This window comes from Rana temporaria, chromosome 7 (assembly GCF_905171775.1).
Source record: "Rana temporaria chromosome 7, aRanTem1.1, whole genome shotgun sequence".
Taxonomy (NCBI): domain Eukaryota; kingdom Metazoa; phylum Chordata; class Amphibia; order Anura; family Ranidae; genus Rana; species Rana temporaria.
The window spans coordinates 9730826-9737328 of NC_053495.1; the positions used below are offsets into that span (position 1 = coordinate 9730826).

The 6503-nt window shown below is 54.1% G+C and overlaps 1 pseudogene; it reads left to right on the plus strand.

Moving 5' to 3' along the window:
• Nucleotides 1-6503, plus strand: part of LOC120945026 — a 258633-nt pseudogene that overhangs the window by 49023 nt on the left and 203107 nt on the right.

Here is a 6503-nt window from a genome sequence, read left to right on the forward strand (position 1 = left end):
TGGGGTTGGTGCGGTACCATTTTGCATTGGTTGGTTGCAGTATAATTTTGCAGTGGGTGCGGTACCCCTGTGCTGGGGTTGGTGCGGTACCCCTGTGCTGGGGTTGGTGCGGTACCCCTGTGCTGGGGTTGGTGCGGTACCATTTTGCAGTGGGTGGGTGCGGTACCATTTTGCAGTGGGTGGGTGCGGTACCATTTTGCAGTGGGTGGGTGCGGTAACCTGGTACCCCTGTGCTGGGTGGACGCGGTACCATTTTGCAGTGGGTGGGTCCGGTACCCCTGTGCTGGGTCCCGTACCCCTGTCCTAGGGTTGGTGCGGTAACGTGGTACCCCTGTGGGTGGATGCGGTACCCCTGTGCTGGGGTGGGTGCGGTACCCCTGTGCGTGAATGCGGTACCCCTGTGCTGGGGTGGGTGCGGTACCCCTGTGCGTGAATGCGGTACCCCTGTGCTGGGGTGGGTGCGGCACCATTTTTCAGTGGGTGAATGTAGCATGTCTGCACAGTGTGGCTCTTGTGCCAGCCTTGGTTCTTGTTGATCGGAGGGTTGTCAGGTACTTTTGAAGTGCAGTCTTTGGACAGTATGTACTGAGGTCGGACACACCCGGCACTTGTTTACTCAGAAGAGGGAAGCACCAACATCCATGTCTGGCAGGAAGCTGTGCGCACATCGCGGGGTAATTCACTCAGCAGATGTGATAATCTCATACAATCAATCACCTAACTTGGCATGGAACTACAAATCCCAGCATGCCCCTCCAGACTGTGCCCACACCGGGCATCAAGCGATCACATATCACTAATCCCAAAGCGGTCACATGACTGCCACACAGAGCTGTGAAAGCAACCCCCTCCTGGAAATACTGGTTCCCTGGCTGTCATGCTGACCCAGTGGCTTCAGTACTTTGAGACCCGGAACAAGTATAGAGACCAGGATTTAGGCCTTCACTGGCCACATGCTTGTTCCAGGATCAGGAATTCAATATGCAGGGAATCCGGAGGATTATTGTGCCTGCCAGGTCAGCCGACAGGTTCCCTTTAAATGGGGGAGTCTGTAGGACAGTAATGGGTGGGAAATTTTGGGACCCCCTATTCCTGTATTGGAGAAGTGGGGCAAAGTTTATTCGGTGTAGAAGATCGGCGTCACTGGCTGCACTACATGGAGCTCATATGTGTGTTTTACCGCCGTCGTATACGCACCTTGTGGCGAACATCCAGATTTAGTTTCAGTCTTGGAATGTCGGAGCGAACAGTCAGGGTTACAGTTCAGGATGATCCGCAGACCCCCAACAGTCAGGGTTACAGGTCGGGATGATCCGCAGATCCCCAACAGTCAGGGTTACAGGTCAGGATGATCCCCAGATCCCCCGACAGTCAGGGTTACAGGTCAGGATGATCCGCAGACCCCCAACAGTCAGGGTTACAGGTCAGGATGATCCGCAGATCCCCAACAGTCAGGGTTACAGGTCAGGATGATCCGCAGATCCCCAACAGTCAGGGTTACAGGTCAGGATGATCCGCAGATCCCCCAACAGTCAGGGTTAGAGGTCAGGATGATCTGCAGATCCCCCAACAGTCAGGGTTAGAGGTCAGGATGATCTGCAGATCCCCCAACAGTCAGGGTTAGAGGTCAGGATGATCCGCAGATCCCCCAACAGTCAGGGTTTCAGGTCAGGATGATCCGCAGATCCCCCAACATTCAGGGTTACAGGTCAGGATGATCCGCAGATCCCCAACAGGGTTACAGGTCAGGATGATCCGCAGATCCCCAGCAGTCAGGATTACAGGTCAGGATGATCCGCAGATCCCCCAACAGTCAGGGTTACAGGTCGGGATGATCCGCAGATCCCCCAACAGTCAGGATTACAGGTCAGGATGATCCGCAGATCCCCCAACAGTCAGGGTTACAGGTCAGGAAGATCCGCAGACCCCCAACAGTCAGGGTTACAGGTCAGGATGATCCGCAGATCCCCCAACAGTCAGGGTTACAGGTCGGGATGATCCGCAGACCCCCAACAGTCAGGGTTACAGGTCAGGATGATCCCCAGATCCCCCGACAGTCAGGGTTACAGGTCAGGATGATCCGCAGATCCCCCAACAGTCAGGGTTAGAGGTCAGGATGATCTGCAGATCCCCCAACAGTCAGGGTTAGAGGTCAGGATGATCTGCAGATCCCCCAACGGTCAGGGTTACAGGTCAGGATGATCCGCAGATCCCCCAACAGTCAGGGTTACAGGTCAGGATGATCCGCAGATCCCCCAACATTCAGGGTTACAGGTCAGGATGATCCGCAGATCCCCAACAGGGTTACAGGTCAGGATGATCCGCAGATCCCCAGCAGTCAGGATTACAGGTCAGGATGATCCGCAGATCCCCCAACAGTCAGGGTGACAGGTCAGGATGATCCCCAGATCCCCCAACAGTCAGGGTTACAGGTCGGGATGATCCGCAGATCCCCCAACAGTCAGGGTTACAGGTCGGGATGATCCGCAGACCCCCAACAGTCAGGGTTACAGGTCAGGATGATCCCCAGATCCCCCAACAGTCAGGGTTACAGTTCAGGATGATCCGCAGATCCCCCAACAGTCAGGGTTACAGTTCAGGAAGATCCGCAGACCCCCAACAGTCAGGGTTACAGGTCAGGATGATCCGCAGATCCCCCAACAGTCAGGGTTACAGTTCAGGATGAATCGGAGATCCCCCAACAGTCAGGGTTACAGGTCAGGATGATCCGCAGATCCCCCAACAGTCAGGGTTACAGGTCAGGATGATCCGCAGATCCCCCGACAGTCAGGGTTACAGGTCAGGATGATCCGCAGATCCCCCCCAACAGTCAGGGTTGCAGGTCAGGATGATCCGCAGATCCCCCCCAACAGTCAGGGTTGCAGGTCAGGATGATCCGCAGATCCCCCAACAGTCAGGGTTAGAGGTCAGGATGATCCGCAGATCCCCCAACAGTCAGGGTTAGAGGTCAGGATGATCTGCAGATCCCCCAACAGTCAGGGTTAGAGGTCAGGATGATCTGCAGATCCCCCAACAGTCAGGGTTAGAGGTCAGGATGATCTGCAGATCCCCCAACAGTCAGGGTTACAGGTCGGGATGATCCGCAGATCCCCCAACAGTCAGGGTTACAGGTCAGGATGATCCGCAGGTCCCCCAACAGTCAGGGTTACAGGTCAGGATGATCCGCAGATCCCCAACAGGGTTACAGGTCAGGATGATCCGCAGATCCCCAGCAGTCAGGATTACAGGTCAGGATGATCCGCAGATCCCCCCAACAGTCAGGGTTACAGGTCAGGATGATCCGCAGATCCCCCCAACAGTCAGGGTTACAGGTCAGGATGATCCGCAGATCCCCCAACCGTCAGGGTTACAGATCAGGATGATCCGCAGATCCCCAACAGTCAGGGTTACAGGTCAGGATGATCCGCAGATCCCCAACAGTCAGGGTTACAGGTCAGGATGATCCGCAGACCCCCCAACAGTCAGGGTTACAGGTCAGGATGATCCGCAGATCCCCCAACAGTCAGCGCTGCACATCGGCTCAGCAACAAATCTCTGCTTTCAAAGGCTTGGCCATACATTGTACAACGTTCTTCAATTCCCTTTAGATTGACATTCATGGAGTGCAATGGCCTGCCTGATTGCATACACATTGGACAGGGTCGGGTGTGACCTCCTATTATATGGTTTTGGACAGTTGTATAATGTATGGCCAGCCGAAGAGGTTCTGCAGCAGCTGTGAAGACGGTTCTGTCTCTAAAGTTGGCAATCCTCAGCAGTTTTTAATTTTACTTTTTTTTTTTGCATAACCAACTGTTGTGAAGCGCGCTCCTCGCACACCGGCGGAGATCTGTACACACAGCCGGGAGGATGACTTTGGCAGGGAGTTCTGTGTCAACAAAGAGGACTGGCTGTCATTGGATCGTTGGGTCGCTGACAGCTGGTGCAGCATACCGGCATATTCGGTAGTCACTTTCTGGACAAAGCCGCCCTAGAACGTGACTTACTGACTGGCGAAGCGGAGAGGCATGGGGCACTGTGTGCTTCACTGGCGGGACCACTCAACTGCCTGGGTATTGTTGTTTGTCATTGAGTTATTGGTCATTTCTGCTCCTTTTGGTATTAAATGTGATATGAGGGGGAGGGGGGGGGGGGCTCTGATGCAAAAAAACTCTGGTGTGATGGACGGATGGAGAGACTCTGACATGAGGGGGCTCTAAGAAGAGGACTCTGATGTGATGGGGGGGGGGGGGACCTCTGATGTTATGAAGAGGGGGACCTCCTGATGTGATGTATAGAGGGGAGAGGAGTGGGGTCTGTGATGTAATGAAAGGTCCTTGATGTGACGGGGAGGACCTCCTTGATGTGATGTGGGAGGTAGAGGACCTTCTTGATGCGCTATGGGGAGGACCTTCTTGATGCGCTATGGGGAGGACCTTCTTGATGCGCTATGGGGAGGACCTTCTTGATGCGCTATGGGGAGGACCTTCTTGATGCGCTATGGGGAGGACTGGGGACCTCCTTGATGTGTGACGTGATATGGGGAGGACCTCCTTGATGTGTGACGTGATATGGGGAGGACCTCCTTGATGTGTGACGTGATATGGGGAGGACCTCCTTGATGTGTGACGTGATATGGGGGGAGAGGACCTCCTTGATGTGTGACGTGATATGGGGGGAGAGGACCTCCTTGATGTGTGACGTGATATGGGGAGGACCTCCTTGATGTGTGACGTGATATGGGGGGAGAGGACCTCCTTGATGTGTGACGTGATATGGGGGGAGAGGACCTCCTTGATGTGTGACGTGATATGGGGGGAGAGGACCTCCTTGATGTGTGACGTGATATGGGGGGAGAGGACCTCCTTGATGTGTGACGTGATATGGGGGGAGAGGACCTCCTTGATGTGTGACGTGATATGGGGGGAGAGGACCTCCTTGATGTGTGACGTGATATGGGGGGAGAGGACCTCCTTGATGTGTGACGTGATATGGGGGGAGAGGACCTCCTTGATGTGTGACGTGATATGGGGGGAGAGGACCTCCTTGATGTGTGACGTGATATGGGGGGAGAGGACCTCCTTGATGTGTGACGTGATATGGGGGGAGAGGACCTCCTTGATGTGTGACGTGATATGGGGGGAGAGGACCTCCTTGATGTGTGACGTGATATGGGGGGAGAGGACCTCCTTGATGTGTGACGTGATATGGGGGGGGAGGACCTCCTTGATGTGTGACGTGATATGGGGGGAGAGGACCTCCTTGATGTGTGACGTGATATGGGGGGAGAGGACCTCCTTGATGTGTGACGTGATATGGGGGGAGAGGACCTCCTTGATGTGTGACGTGATATGGGGGGGGGGACCTCCTTGATGTAATGAAAGGTCCTTGATGTGATGGGGAAGGACCTCCTGATGTAAAATATAGGGGGGCGGGATGGGAGGGGTGGGGACTCTGAAGTAATGAAAGGTCTCGGATGTCATGGGGGGGGGGGGGGGGGATCTGATGTCAATGTTGTTGGCTCTGATGTCATTGGAAGGACTCTGATATAATGAAATTACTCTAATGTGATATATGGGGGGCGGGGGGACTGTGATGCAATGAAATGACTATGATGTCATATCGGGGGGGAGACTGGTGTGAAGGTGGCTGACTCCGATATAATGGCTCTACTGTGATGTGAAGGTGATTGACTGATGTGATGGGAGGGGGGCGCTGATGTAATATTGGGGGGGGGCTATGATGCGAGGGGGGAGTTCCACATGTGGTGCCAAGGAAAGGGTGACCTCTTTGTTCAGTGCAGATGTCGGTGTCCCAGTTCAGGACTCGGGCGGCTCCTCATTTTTTGCTTACTTTAAAAAGGCGCAATGATGGAAAAAAGGTTTGGAAATGGCGGCCTGATACATGCGCCATTCATGACTTAGAGACGCAGCGTCCCGATCTCCCTCACCGCCTCTGCACTCCCAGACTCCCAAACTGTCTTTTTTCTATATTTTTTCTGCCCCCTCTGAAAATCAACTCATGCTTGGATCACTTTTCAGAGGGCATTTGACAGGTGGTATCACCACCAACCAGGGTTAACCTCCCATGGACCCCTCACTTGAACCCACATTTCATGCAGTTGCAAGAGTGGCCCTATTTACTTGAATAAGTTGTGATAGGCAGGTGGTAGCTAATGACCTAAATAAGCCAAAGAACTACATCTCCCAAGATCCCTTTCCTTACACACTTTGGGCCAGATTCACGTAGCGCAGCGGATCTATAGATCCGCTCGTTCTACGTGAATTAAGATCCGTTCCCGCAAGTTTGGGAGGCAAGTGGCTAATTCACAAACAACTTACCTCCAAACTTGCGACGGCGGATCCTAAATCCCCCGGCGGAATTCAAATTCCGTGGCTAGGGGAGTGTACTATTTAAATCAGGCGCGTTCCCGCGCCGATTTAAATGCGCAGGCGGCGTCCGCGAAATTTCCCGGCGTGCATTGCTCCCACTGACGTCGCTAG